The 14840-nt window shown below is 36.7% G+C and overlaps 1 long non-coding RNA gene across 1 annotated transcript; it reads right to left on the reverse strand.

Annotated features, from left to right (window-relative positions):
• On the reverse strand, window positions 9478–14553 carry LOC110397162. Its single transcript, XR_002437581.1, has 3 exons — window positions 14519–14553; window positions 10689–10781; window positions 9478–9780 (listed from the first exon to the last, which is right to left on the reverse strand). It is a non-coding gene; the product is annotated as an uncharacterized LOC110397162 (long non-coding RNA).

Consider the following 14840-nt stretch of genomic DNA (forward strand, 5'->3'; position numbering starts at 1 on the left):
ACATATTATACAGATACGTAAGAAGGCAGAAGCACAAAAACAATTGAAAAATGTGTGAAAAAATGGCTAAAAATGATAATTCCCTATTTTGACTGACTTACCATTTTCAGGGTAGACATTGTAATACACAAGATTTAATACAGAGAGTCTCATGGGGAAGGGATAAGTTTTCCCGTATTCAGTTTAAACATATGAGTCAGAAAGCCATTTCTATTGTAAAATATACAATATTTCAGGATAATGTATGTCTATCTATTTTTTAAAATGGAAGTTTCCTGGGTTTGAAATTAATGCTATCCAGTTATATGCTAGTGGAAATCAGGAGCCAGGGAGATAGCTTGTGTGTATGGACATATGGCCAAATTTAAATGATTGTTAACACTTATGAAGAGGTTTATTTCTTTTGAAATTCCTATTTTCTAAAATTCCAACCATATTTTTGGAAATCATTCCTATATTTATTTATTTGTTTTCTTCTTTTTTTTAGTCTTAGTTTATGATCACGGTATTTGTGGCTACAAATAGAGAATTCAGTTCTCTGTTCCTACAGTAATTTTCTCTTTGCTAAAATATGCAGCACATCCTTCTCTTGTACTTCTGTAACTTCCTGCTTTTTCCAATCTCTCAATAAAGTACTCCTTAAGAGATATATAGCAGCATACATGCCTTTATATAACCATAATTCAAGTGCAATGATATAAAGCATGAACCTTTACTAAAGTTACTTGCTTACATTTTAATTTTACTGGTCTTAAAGCATTTATTTATAAAAATGAAGGCGATAAGAGATTTTAGTTTACTGTTTCTTAAATTCTTAAGGTGCTATCATTACTCACAGCAACGAACCCAACCGAGTCAGCAAAATCCACCCACAACAAAAAGTGCATTTTTTGATTCCTTTAACACACAATATATTCTTGGTTTGCAGATTCATGGGGTCAGGTGCATCCAACTTAACTTGTAGGTCCAGTTGTCTGAGGTTGTGACTAGCTGGAAAAAGGTAAGCACAGCAAAGTAAAATGTTTTTGGCTTCTCTAGTGGAAAACTGACATTCAGCTAAAGGCACAGATAACAAACACAAAACGAGGGCAGAGAATTGAGCTGTACATTGTTCAGAAATGTTTCATGATGTTTCATCTGCTTGCTTCTGCAGTGGTTTCATACTGTGTGCATGACAATGTCTGCTAGTTCACAGCTTTGTTGCATACTGCCATATGAAAAACCCCTCAAAAGTAATACAAATGTAATGAAATGAACACACAAAACAAAACACTTCAAGTGAGTCACAGGGAACTGTCACGTCTAAATGTGTAGATAAGAAAGTGAACTATCTGTTTGTTTGTTTGGAAAATCTGGTGTTGATATCTTAAGATATAAATGATTCTCCCTTAAGAGCAGGTGTAGGTGGCTGCCTCTTTCTGACTCAGTCCTTTACTTCTCCCACCAGCAGGCAGGAATATCTCAGCAGACTGCAGTTTCATGAGGCAGATGACAGACACCCGATTACATCATACATATGGAAACATTTCTCCGTAAGAAACTTTTCTAAGAAATTAGAATTAGCCCAGAAATGTTTAAAAGAAGCATTTACTCTGGTGGGTTTTGCTTTGTGGTTTGTTTTTGTGATTTGGGTGGCACAGGTGAAAGAAAATTTATAGTTGTTCTGACCGCATGACCATTATGCTAATGTTCTGACTCTGAGTTGACACACTGTTGTGATATATATGGCAAGGAAAGGAACAGTTAACAGAACTCCCATGTTAATGCATAGGCAGGATGCAGTGTAGTTGGAGTGGTAAGTACTTAGCATTTGGCATTTTTGTGTTTTACAGAGGAGAACACATTGCTGTGTGGAAGAGCTTTTGAAATGTTTTCATGAAAACCTTGCTTTCAGCCTAACTTCATTTATCCATGGTTTGGTACCACAAGGATATAAAAATCAATTTGGTGACCATAGGAAGGATCACAGCCTTCATCTACTCTACTCCCCACTACAAGCTCTAAAATTTGGTCCTTGAGGGAATATATGGTAAAGCTAATGTCTTATTCTGGGAGTGATTTGATAAATCATATTGATGGCAGTATAATGCAAAAAACCCACCCGTTTGCATTACCTAAGCTATATATGAGGCTGGTCTGCACTCAGAGCCTGTACTAATGTAAAAGCAAAATAAGAAAATTAGAGAAAGCTAAAATCTAAATTAACCGTTCCCATTGCATAAGGAGTTACCTTAAGAAAGTGAAAATATAAGCACGTTGACAGAGTGTGAGAGTTGCATCTGTTGCTAAAACATGTTGCACTTCTACTTACCTCTATCCAGCAACTCAGCCCATTGCATTAGAAGAACATGATCAGGAAATCAAGGTAAAGATGGAGAATCTGGTTTGAAATGATTATACAAACAAAGCTTATGTTGAAACTGGATTTGGGTAAAAAAAATATGAAAATTATTTATTCCTTTTGACTTTGAGCTAATGAGCTCATACAGTAATTTATTTTGTTTTTTTTCTTTTTAAGTTTGCATGAGAAGGCAAAATGCTTTCAAAGTTCCAGTTCAAGTTCATTTGAAAGGCAGGCTTCCTTCCCATTCAAAATTATACAGTGTACCTTTTCTTAACATAAAGTTTGAGATGTTGCAATATGCAGATATCCAGATTTTGTTTAGGAGGTGGTTGTATATAGAAAAAAAAATATTTTCCATTTTTATGTAACAATCACATTATTTTTTTTTAAACTGAGAAACAGAAATCTCACATAAGAGAGATACGGTCTCCACTGGGATTTTATAACTTCTTCCCTATTTATTGCAGAACAGTCAAATACGATATGTAAGTTTGCTATCATTTATCATTACCTTCTCTGTTATAATTCTTAATTTATGAGTATTAAGAGAATTTTCTTGCCAAAGCTCCTCTGTTCCCAAGGAATATTTTCTCATACCCTTCTGGTTTCAAGTGCTTCAAGCAATGGCTACAAGTAGAACCCTGCAGTTGCTGCTGACTCTGAAGTATTTAAGCCTTTTGGCAAATGCTTGTTTTCTCTTTATTTCCCTGCTGTCCCATGGATATGAGACTTTCCAGATGTACAAAGGGCGTTCATATAAGGGTGCTGAGGTAGGATGGAAAGACTCTCTGGACCACAGAAATACCTTAGGATTCTTGTTCCTTTACTGATATCGATTATTACCTTCTGATGAAGACCATGTTCTTCACACATACTTAGGAATACCTTTGCTAGGACAGAAAGCAGTGGCAGAGAAATCTGACAGCTAGCACATACAAGCTGACAGTCAACTGTTTGTCAGAGTCAGCCTTGTCTTGATGCTGAGGGCACACATCAAGAGGACAGGGGGAAAAAGACTGATGCTAAAGAACATTTTCACGGTGGAATGTCAGCTGCTAGCGTTTTACCTCTTCCCAGCTAGCTCTTAGGGCAAGCCAAATAGCAGCAGGGTGCTTAACTCCAACCTCTCACTTCGACAGCATCACGCTGTTTTCAGAAATGTACCTGGTCCCCATCTCTGTAAGAAAGAGGATTAAAGAAAGTCATCAGAGGGCATGCTGGCAGCCAGCGCTGGTGGCACAGCACAAGGAATGCAATATCTCTGAGCCTCTGCTGCATGGGTGGCGGCGGGGTCCTGCTGCTGCTCACACAGGGAAAAATGCAGCCTGGTCAGGTACTTTTCCAATAATTTAAGGAGCAAAGAGAGGCAGGAATAGCTTGCTAATTTAGGAAATTAACAGCATAATTTGGAATGTCTTTGTTAACATTGCCACTATAGAAACTTAGCACTTCCTCCTAAATTAACAAATAAAGTGTTATCCAATTACCCTTATGTTTTCAGTGATAGAGTAAATATAAGTGGCAATATGGATTATGAAACCTATTATGCTTATGTTTAGTCTTACTCTCACATAAGATGGAAATCACATTATATAATTAAAACTACATACATTACTGATATTTTACTTGTTATTTTATTGTGGACACCTTCTATGACAGTTTATGTTATACTGTAATCAGTGCTTAAGAGTTCACCTACTGAATGTGGAAACATTTGACTTTTCAGAAGAAAAAACAAGTAATTATTTCTCACCATAGGCAGACAATATATTAATACTGATCTAAACATCTTGTCAGATGAACAAATTGCTAGTTTTAGAGGATATACTGCTGAATCTACACATAGCTTATAGCATTACGTTGTTGCAAAGGGGCCATAAGCTTTGTACTGAGTTTGCAAGTCCTTAGGTTTAAGGACTATTGGCTTGTTCTGTCTGAACTTGCAGACAGCTTTCTTTTAATGTGGTTTAATCATAACAACATTTTTCCTATTTACTAAGTGTCTATGACTGATTTTTTAGATTTGTCTTTGTACTCTATTACCATAATTTTATGTCCCTGCCATAACACCCTTCAGAGAAATACATGTCTGGTGTGATAGAGCAGGTCTTGCGAAGGGGAGATGCCAAGTTCAGAGGAGAGTGGGATCCAAATAGCAAGAGGGAGAGCACAGCCTGGCACTGCATGCCCTGTGGATGTCAACTCCTCACTAGAGAAAGAAACAGAGACCTGGAAAAAAACTAGAGGTCGGAAAAAGAACAAAGAAACTGTACCTGCCTTACATAAAGGGCACCACATAAAGTCAATGTGGATGTGACATGGAGCTGAAGATGGATGAAGAAAGAGCAAGGTGTATGTTAGCAAACATATAAGAAGGACCCAAAGTGAGGTACAACCATCAACATGAACAAGCTCTTCCTCTTTGTGAAGAACTCCAGATATTGATGCTTACCAAAAAAAAACACCCACAGCTGCAACAGAGAAAAGCGGAACATAACCCCAAGGTAAGGAGTCACACATGTTAGAGGCATGTGTATGAATTTGCTATTATTCTTTCTTTTTCTGCAATAAAGAGTTGGGGTCTAAAACTTTTTCATTTTCAATTACACTCTTTGATACCTGTATGAATAGCATGCTTCCTCTTTGTCTATAGATTAGATTTGAGCATAACTAGATATTGACTTCAGGAAATTCCCTTTCCACATTTTTTAATCATTCATCTGTGATAAACTCAGTCACAAAGAAGTTTTGTGGTATTGTTCTCCAGTCATCCTTTGTTTCCAGTATGATTAGCACCAGATCCTCCAATGACCAGCAACAGCTGTTAAATAATGAAAAGTACAAGAGTCACTTAACACTTACCAAGCATTATCGCTGATGCCTCTAAGTGCTATCGGTCCTATTTGTGAGGTGCTACACACATCGCACTTATGAGCAAATGCTGCCCTAACTCTGAATTTATGGTACCTGAATGGAGACATACTTACATGAGATAATCCTATTTCACCAAACAGGTTAAGTTTATTTCTAAGTTATTGCGGTAATGTAGCTTCTGGGCCCTGTGGATTTTGTCAGTCTGTTTTTCCTCAGAGTTCCCACTTCAGTTGCTGCAGTGACTGAAACTGAGTGATTCAGCCATGTAGCTATGACGTGGGGCAAACCTTTGTTACTTGGATAAAAACATTTTTTCTTTTTCTAAATGTAGCTGCAGCTACAAGTGACCAACCATTAGCGGACTGAATATTTAGCAATTACAATGAAATTGATTGGAGTAAGGAAATCAGATATACTTCAGTTTTCATACAGCTTATTCATCATACTAGACATGGAATATAGACTCAATGTCTCTCTTAGAGATCATGCTGTATTTCCAATCTCAAAAAGTTTACCTTTAAAAAGCCAAATAAACCTAGCAATGTCATTGTATGTAGAAATAGAGCCTATGCTTCTATGAAAGAAGAATTCTTTAAATTGCCTACTGTTACCCCTAAAATTATAGGAGATTTGAAAGGGTCTATTGATTCACTGACAGAACAATAGATGTCCTGTACTTAACTGCTTAACTGATTTCAATGATCTTGAAGAACATCAGCCAAAGTGTTGGAAAAATCTATGAAGTCAAAACAAATTATTCCTTTTGTACTTTTCATACACCAAATCTTCTTAAGTTATAAAATAATTTGAAAAGGAAAATGATTAATAATAGCACTTCAGAATTACACACATACATGCACAGAAGCTAATGAGATGTATCCGAAATCTTCCATGCCCTATGGAGGCTTGTACTAAAAGAAAGTGATCTATTTGTTTTGTGCTATATTTCAAAAAATTTTCCTTGGCAGTAAAAGAAAATGCACTCATATTCACTTCATGTGGGATTTATTTTGATTGGTGCATAACTGTTTTATCTATGACACAGTTCTAAGAAGAAAAGGAAACTTTATACCCTGCCTTTTTCTTGTTTTTCGTCCTTCATTCTCAACCCTGGTGAGCAGATCAGGAGAGAATGAGTCTGAAGGAGCCAGGGCACCCTCCATGCGGAAGGGAGGGAATTCCAGCCCCAAATCAGGGTTGTCTGTGGAGCACTGAGGAAGTTTCAGCAACCCTCTCTTGCTCAGGCATGGACACACTCTGCTTCTTCATGGATACTCTCTATGACTTGAGCGCAAGATTGTATCATTGACTCGCACTTCGAGTGAAGTTCAGAGGCAATATTTCTGCCTCACTTTCCTCCTTTCCTCTCCATTACACTGTCCCTTTCCATTCCCTTGTTATCATGCTTTTATCAATAATTGAAATATTTATAGTGAATTGCAAACACTGAAGTTAAGTCAACAAGAATCTTTAAACCGGTAGCATACATTACTCTTCCTCACAAGTCACCTTGTTTCAGGCATCTTTTACCATATGCAAGGATAATTTGCAAACAGGCTGTACACAGCACAAAGAAAGAGCAGCAATTATTTACTGTCTAACACATGCAACAGGAGGCCAGGACCAACACAGTGCCAGGCTAAGTACAAATCTGTTCCTCAGTCTTGTCAAAAGACCTCAGCAGAGATGGATGGGTAAGCCTTTCCCACAGCCTGGACCATGGCGCAGCCTTGAGACATGATTTTGTTAAGTTACACCCCTTAGGATCCCTTTAAAGCCCTTTTCCCTTTGCATTTTTTTCCCCCTTTGGATTTTTTAATTTTATTTTTTTTAGTTCTTCATGACGGGGGTTTGTCTTGAATCCTAAAGCTGCTAACTGCTACAGATCCAACAGCTATAACCGCGTGACTTCCTAGTTATATTTGTATGGCTCTAGCTCCAGCACTTTCTCACAGTCAGTCAAACAGAGCCTAGGACTCATAGCAGTGCAGCACTGACACCAAACTGTGAGTCAGAACAGCTGCTTTCCTGAGCCCAGTGTTAAATATACACCATGACTTGGCCCCCTTCTTAGCTTATATGATCTGCTTCCAAAAGTGTGAAAGCCAAATTAAGTTACAGGATTGATTATTTCTTTTCGAACATTCAGACTGCTTTTGTACTAGCTGGCAGGAGGAGGCACCCCTGGGAGGTACTTGTGGTCAGGAAAGTAAGTATATAGCTGGTTTAGCAGTCTTTACCGGATCTTTGTGGCAGGCAGGGTCCTTTCAAGAGGAATACATAACACATCTGTGGTCTTTTGGACTGTATTGCTGCCTTTTTGTGGCAGGGAAGAACATATCAGTATCTCCAGTTACACAAGAACCTGAAAAATTTCAGTGATTTCCTGTTGCTGGTGACTCCATCAATAACTTGTAAAATCCTGTTAGGAGAACTCTTGTCATAGCCATTCTTATTTATGTGGTAAGACACAAAATAAAAATCTAAGCACCAGATCACAAGCTGATGTAATTCCACAAGTTAGCTCTTATGGGATGCAAAAAGCACCGTTGCTTCTGCATAAAGTTTACCGATCCTGAAGAAAGTACACAGAGGCAAATTAATACCCATAGATTTAATAGGTTAAGAGGTGCTCACATTACTATTAAAACTAATAATCCAGTGTTTCTAATCTGTTCTTTTAAAGTTAAATGAAATGAATTGATTGTATGACCCTACTAACAACAAAACTCTCTTGTTTTCTAGAAGGAAGTACTTGTATTTCTGCAACTGAGAAAGATGTTGTTCAACATAGACAAAAGATGACTGGGGAGAAATTACAGAATCCTTCAAGTTCTTGAAGGAGGCCAGCAGGAAAGATGGGGAGGGACTGTATCAGAAACTGTAGAGATAGGACAAGTGGTAAAGGTTTTAAATGAGAAGACAGTACACTTTGATTAGACATTAGGAAGAAATTCTTTGCTATGAGCATGGTGAGGCAGTGGAACAGGATGCCCACAGAAGCTGTGGATGCCCCACTCCTGGCAATATTTAAGGCCAGGTTTGATGGGGTTTTGTGCAACCTGATCTAGCCAACAGCATGGGGTTTCAAACTAGTTAGTTTTTAAGGTCCCTTCTAACCTAATTCATTCCATAATTCTGTGATGACCTTTTTCTGCAGCTTATTTTTTGGTTCAGCAATTTCAGGGTTACTCTTATTTTCCCTTGCAAAAGATTGTTGAATGCTTTGAGACTATGAAAAAGCTAGCAAATTTTCATATCCTTATACTCCTGTAATCTACTGCATAAAACAAATTAATGTAGCCCTTACATTGTCTTGCAAATGCAGTATTGCTGTTCAGCAGGTTAGAAAACTCATTTGTAACATAAAAACACAAACAGGATTGTGTACAATGGAAACTTTTCAGGAAAGTCATATAATGATTACCAAAAATTGCTTTCCATAAAGATAAAAATATGAGGAAGACATTTCTTTTTATATTAGACATAATTTGGAAATTTATATTTTACGCTAGATAAATATGCTAAGATCCCAAAATGTACATAAGTATGGAGCAAGTTAAAAGTTTGAGCAACAAAGCAGGTAGAAATTAGTTAACATAAAGCTGATAGTTTCAATTAATAAACAATTTCAGGACTTTGTACCTAGGAATAGTTATAACAGTGCCAATTAATTTGATGATGAATATGTTATACCTCACAGAAATAGAATATATATCAAGTTCATCTGGGCCCATAAAGTTTGGATTTTATGAGAAGAGGAAATTAATGAGTGCTCTTAAGGAAGGCTACCTTGGTGGAAAGTGAGAGTCTTTTATTCATAGGCAGTGGTGACTCAATTATTTATAATTTCATAAGTTCTACTGTAGCATTCACCTCTCCCCTGCAAAGACCCTTTGCCATCTTTCCCCCTTTCATGAGACTGTGTTTTTCTTCCCTGCAAGAGACCGAGCTGTAGGGTGGGACTTCCTTTGTGCTGTCCATACAAGGTAGAGATTGTGAGCTGTACTGCCCACCCAAAGCTGCCATGTAAAACTCTCAGAAACGATAAGGACCTGCTCCAGTAAATGTTGCTGCAAACTTTGGATAATTTTACTTTCTCTCAGCATGTGAAACAAGAAGTAGTTCTAAGTAATGAAATTCATACAAGTTTACATGGATTACGCCACAGGACTCAAAACTCTTTTCTAGAGTGCAAGATTTGTACAGTTTTTTGCACAGGAAAAACTTAAACAAAATTATTCATTGTAGGACAAATACCAATATTTATTGGTCTACTTTCATTCTGGAAAATAGATAATATTATCTGAAATTTTCAAGTAAATGTTACACTTGAGATAATGCTACAATATGGAAAAATTAACACAAACCCTTGAAGATCTAGCGAGCACCGACTGCCATAATGGGAAATCTCTTAAGAATCACAACAAATGCTACTTGCTCTGTCTTGATTGGTGCTATCCACTGTTCCATGGAAGTATTATAACCACAGCTGGGTATAATAACAAACTTCAGCTCTTTGATCTTCATATCACTGAAGCCTTGCAATAAGAGAGGAAACTCTATTAAGATAGATAAGCATATTAGTGATAGTGATAAGTGTGATAAGCATATTAGTTTGATCTGAGAATGATAAAAAGTTATGGATTTAAATTTGGTGACTTTTGGAGGTATTAATATTATTTTTCCTAATTATATGTCCTGATCCTTGTAAATAGTTTTATTTTATAGTGGGTAATATCATTGGGAACATCATATCTTTAAAATACTCTCTGATGCTAATGTGGAGAAACAAAAAGTTGTAAGTAATCTTCCAAATCATTTTGACAGGTGAAGAAAGATTTTCTGTCCTATACTGATATACCACAAATGTCAGAGGCAAAGAATAAAAATAGTCTATAAAAATACCCAGAAAATATGAAAACGGAACAGGAATATAATAAACATGTTCCTTTGGCTCAATCAAAACTCAGATACAGGTCCTATGGCTAAGTTATTGAAAAAAGTGATTGGATATGAATGGCATCTGGTGTTCCTCTGATTCAGCCCCCACACAGAGCAGTATCAAATTAAAAGTTAAATAAGATTGCTTGTTCTTCACCAGTTGAAATGTCAACTGGGAGATACCAGAAGAAGTCCCTGGGCAACCAGTTTGACCATCATTGAGAATTTATTCTTTCATTTAACTGTAATTCTTTGTTGTTGTTTGCGTTTGCTGCCTCTCAGACTTCATGAATGCAGCTCCAAGAAATGTCTCATTCTACTTTCCCTATAACCACTCATGAACTAGTAGAAGACAACCAAAAGAGTATTTCCTTCCACCTCTTTTGCACATTCACCAAATTATAGCCTCCTAGCCTCTTCTGAAAGGTCATTTGCTCCAGTAGGGAATAGGGAAATGCCACAGAAAATATATGTAGATGATATATCAAACACTTACTAGATAAGGTAAAATGAATAGATTTCTTACTTCTTTCTCCACCTTTCGACACTTCTTCATGCTTCTTTGTTATCTACATTACTTCTTTAGAACAGCAAAGTAATACCTCAGGAAAGAATGTGACTGAAAAAAAAAAAACAGCACATTCTAACAAAGGAGAGGAGGCAAGAGGATGTAGCAGAACCTCTGCTGAGATCTGTTAGCGGTTAAAAACAGTTTTAATCTGTATACTCTGGCTGCCTCAAAGTCAACTTCACATAGCATCAGCATTGAATACTAACTTAACACTTCTCTTACCTTAAACCATGTTTCCCCATCCAGAAAGAAGCAAATAAAATTTTTAGGAAGAGTTTTCTGAACAGTAATTTAGTTCAATCAAGTCTGTTTTTAAAAACTGCTCCAGGCCCTTTGGAAAAGAAAAGTGCGAGGACAAAATAAATAGCCTAATTATCAAGCTGAAGACAGTACTTGCCTGCATTTTACACCATCTGAAACAAGTGTACACTGCTTATTAGATAAGAGATCAGCTTCAAGGCCTCTCATGCTATCTAACGTGAAATACACTAATTGTCCTGGGAACACAGGGTGGACCCAGAACACCCTCCCAGTTAGAGCCACAGGCCAGTAGTGTTCACCGTGTAGAGTAAATGACTCTCAAAGGACAGCTGCCTACTACTACAAAAAGAAGAGGGAAAACTACAGTGTCTGAGCATGCAAAAGTGAAGCTTGCGATGGTTTTTATTTATATTCCTGACAAAAGCTAATTGTTATTTATGGTAAAAATTACCTCAGAAAAAGGTTCAAAAAGGACCTTTAAATGCTGTAAAGCATAAACTACTTTACTTAGATAAAATAACAAGGCAGTGGTACAGTTAAGATCTTCCCCAGTTGCTCTGAAGCCACAGTGTGAAACATGATGTGCCCCCTGACATGGAATCAAATACGAACAGATGTCAGTCCAAGTCTCAAGTCTGAACCTTCATATCTTGCAGAGTAAGTCTTTACATTTCTGCCACTATGTGCACCACTTAATACTAGAAGAGTTTGAGAAATTCATATCCTACTCATCTAGAGTGGAATGGAAACATTAAAAAACCTTTATCTTTAGGATGTGTTTACATTGAAATCTGGCAGTAACGCAACCACATACATGTTTATGTCAGCCATCTGTCAGCATCACCTGAAACCCAAGACAAAGCACAAAATCTACTTATTTTGAACAAAAGCAGATTTAGGTTCAAAATGGTCACCTCTGAAGAAAATGTATGGAAAATAATGGGATTATTCAGGCACAAAAAAAAAATCTATAAATATACTAAATTACCGCTTTTCCTCAGGAACACACCCTGAGTGAGTCATATGGCATTTGAAAACATTAACTGGCTTATTCACTGAAGTATTTCCAACATTAAAGACTTTAGGTTTTACTAATACAAATCAGTTGAATTTAGTTTTGTATTCTGATGAGGACCTAAATGCAGTTATCACAAATAAAATATGTGAGATTTTCAGTGCTAGGAGTGAGATGAACAGCAGCTACCAGTTTGACTCATGGCCAGTATAAATGCCTACCAGGCATGGTAGGATGCACCATGGATCACTTCACAGCAACAGAAATACAGATTTGAGTGATATGACCACATCATAAATATATCTTTCCAGTTCTACCCGCTATCTACAGCAATATTTCAAAGTTGGTCTCATCCCTCATCACAATATTGCAGTTGTCTTCCACATGTTTCATTCCCTCTGCTTAGCCTTAAATCTCAGGTTCAGATGATGCTAGCTACCTCTTTCTAGTGACTGTATGTACTTCTGCTTATGTTTTAAAGGTGAGTGGAGGATAGCTATGAAACTACATAGATACACAAGACTGTCATTCTAGAAGTTGGTATTTAGAAAATTGGAAATCTAAGTTAATGACAACCCCAGAATTTACAGCAAAAAAAAGTGATTTCCCTTTTAAAGCAGTACTAAATGCCAATTTCTACTCAGTGATAGCAACTCAATGTTAATATTTCTCATGCTCAGCAGTTTTGTAATATCAACAAACCTAAAGCAGTGAATGCAATATATCACGCTCATATACATAAGCAGGCAAGTTTTAAAGTTGCAACTTGAATTTTGAAACTTTCCTACAGATGAGTCATTATTTATTTTTCATCAGCTGTTAACTTCTGAAATCTAAATTTTGTTTTGTTTGGTGTAAAGCTGTGCATCCAGTGAATTGTAGACTAAAATCCTTTTCTTTATTCTGTTACCTGAATATTCATACACAATCATAAAATACACCTCCATTTTGCAGTAAAATGATGTTCTGTTTTACGTTGAGTGAAATAATTGAAGAAAATTACTGAAACTATAAAGTACTTGATATAGTTAAGCTTTACAACAAAATAGTTTGCTTGTTCTCACTAACAATTCATTCTGCCTTAAACAAGAATAGTTAGGGTTTTCTAAAGAATGCATACTGAAAAGATAGTTGAAGAAGACTTACTGAGCTCTGGAGAGATATTTAAATGATAAATACATTTTGTAGTTTTTACATGTCCATTCTTGTTAAAAAGAAAAAATGAAAAAAGGGTATTATAAACCTTCAATAATATTTGCAAATTAATGTTGATAGTTAAAAAAGAGCAAGAAAAACAGAAAAGCTTTTAGGAGATTGGAAATACAGCTAAATATTGCGTCTTGGTAAGTTTTGTATAATGTTGTTGCTTTGTGGAAGAAAACTTTAAAAAAAAAAGCTTTCAGTGAAAGATAAAACAAAAAGTTAAGAAAATAGATTAAATTAATACAATAATACAAGTGAGAATGAAGTACAGGTTGCCATTCAGGGCAAACTGCACTGCATACTGTTTAGGAGAGATTTAATTTTGAAGTTCATGTGGGGAATCACCATGAGACCAGTTTGGTAAACAAACAGTTTGTTTTCTGTTCTGAACATAGAGAAGAGAAAACATTATTTTTAGGCTTTAAGAAATAGATCAGAGAATAAAATGCCTGGAGAAGTTGTTTGAAGTTGAAAACTGAGAGCTGGGTTTCAAATAACCTGCCTGAGAAACGTGTGGTAATAACAGAAGACAGGGGGTTCAAGATGGAAGAACAAAAATCAGTGATGATTGTCTTAATAAATTTAACAAGGCAAAGTGTACCTTTAGTACTGGTTCTCATGGTTGGCCTTCATTATCATGAGTTTTTTTTTTTTAAACTTGAACGATTTTGTTATTCTATTGAGGCATTACTTGAGCCACAGGCTTTTGATTAAAGCTTGGTAGCAGGAGTGTAAGATGTTGAACATTTTACACTAAAACATACACTATTGTGATTAATCTTGGAGAAGCCAGGATGGGAATAGGGTGAGCTGAAAGCAGTTTTCTTCTCCTCATGTCTGTGAGGAATTTGAAGCTATAAGCATTGAACATGCTCTAGTATTTTGTCAGTTCAGTTTTATACAATCATATCCTAAGCAGAGTTTGCTTTTGTCTCCTGATTTAGCATTTTGTTATATTCAATTCACGCTCCGTTTCTTTCACTGAAGATCCCATATTCTGTGCCCTTTCACATATACTCAAATTCAGAATCAAAATAGCCTGTTATGCCATTTTGCTTTGCAAATATATCTCACTGATGCCAAACATACACAAGGATAAAGATGCTTTAAAGGGCTGTTTCAGTGGAATGAAAGTTTTGCACGGTACTGATGCAGCTCCTTTATTTTAATATACAAGGCATGTAATACTATAATGGGATGGAAAGTACCATGATAATAGTGTGGTGACAAAGTCTTCAGCTACAGCAAAAGAGAAGAATCCCAAATCTAGCAGCCATGGACACAGAAATGAAGAAGAGCTGCTTACCATTGGAAGACCTCAGGGAGGTAGGGATCTCTAGCAAGATACCCCTCCCTCCACTGCCAACCCTTAAATGAGGTCTGGGAAGGGGTGGATAATGGCTCTTGCATTGCATGCACCTGAGCTCCCCTGGGTTGGCCCTGCCTTCCCACCAGGTACTCAATCACTGGTTCAGGCCATGACTTAGCATTTCCAATACTAAGTCAGACTGTGCAAAATCTCACTTGACTGAAAATCACAATTCAAAAATCTGTGCTTCAAATTCACATGAAAGCAAAAGACATTATGAATTTGTGTGTAAGTCCTGCTTCTGGAATGATTTGTTTAG

The sequence above is a fragment of the Numida meleagris genome, chromosome 3, assembly GCF_002078875.1.
Source record: "Numida meleagris isolate 19003 breed g44 Domestic line chromosome 3, NumMel1.0, whole genome shotgun sequence".
Lineage (NCBI taxonomy): Eukaryota > Metazoa > Chordata > Aves > Galliformes > Numididae > Numida > Numida meleagris.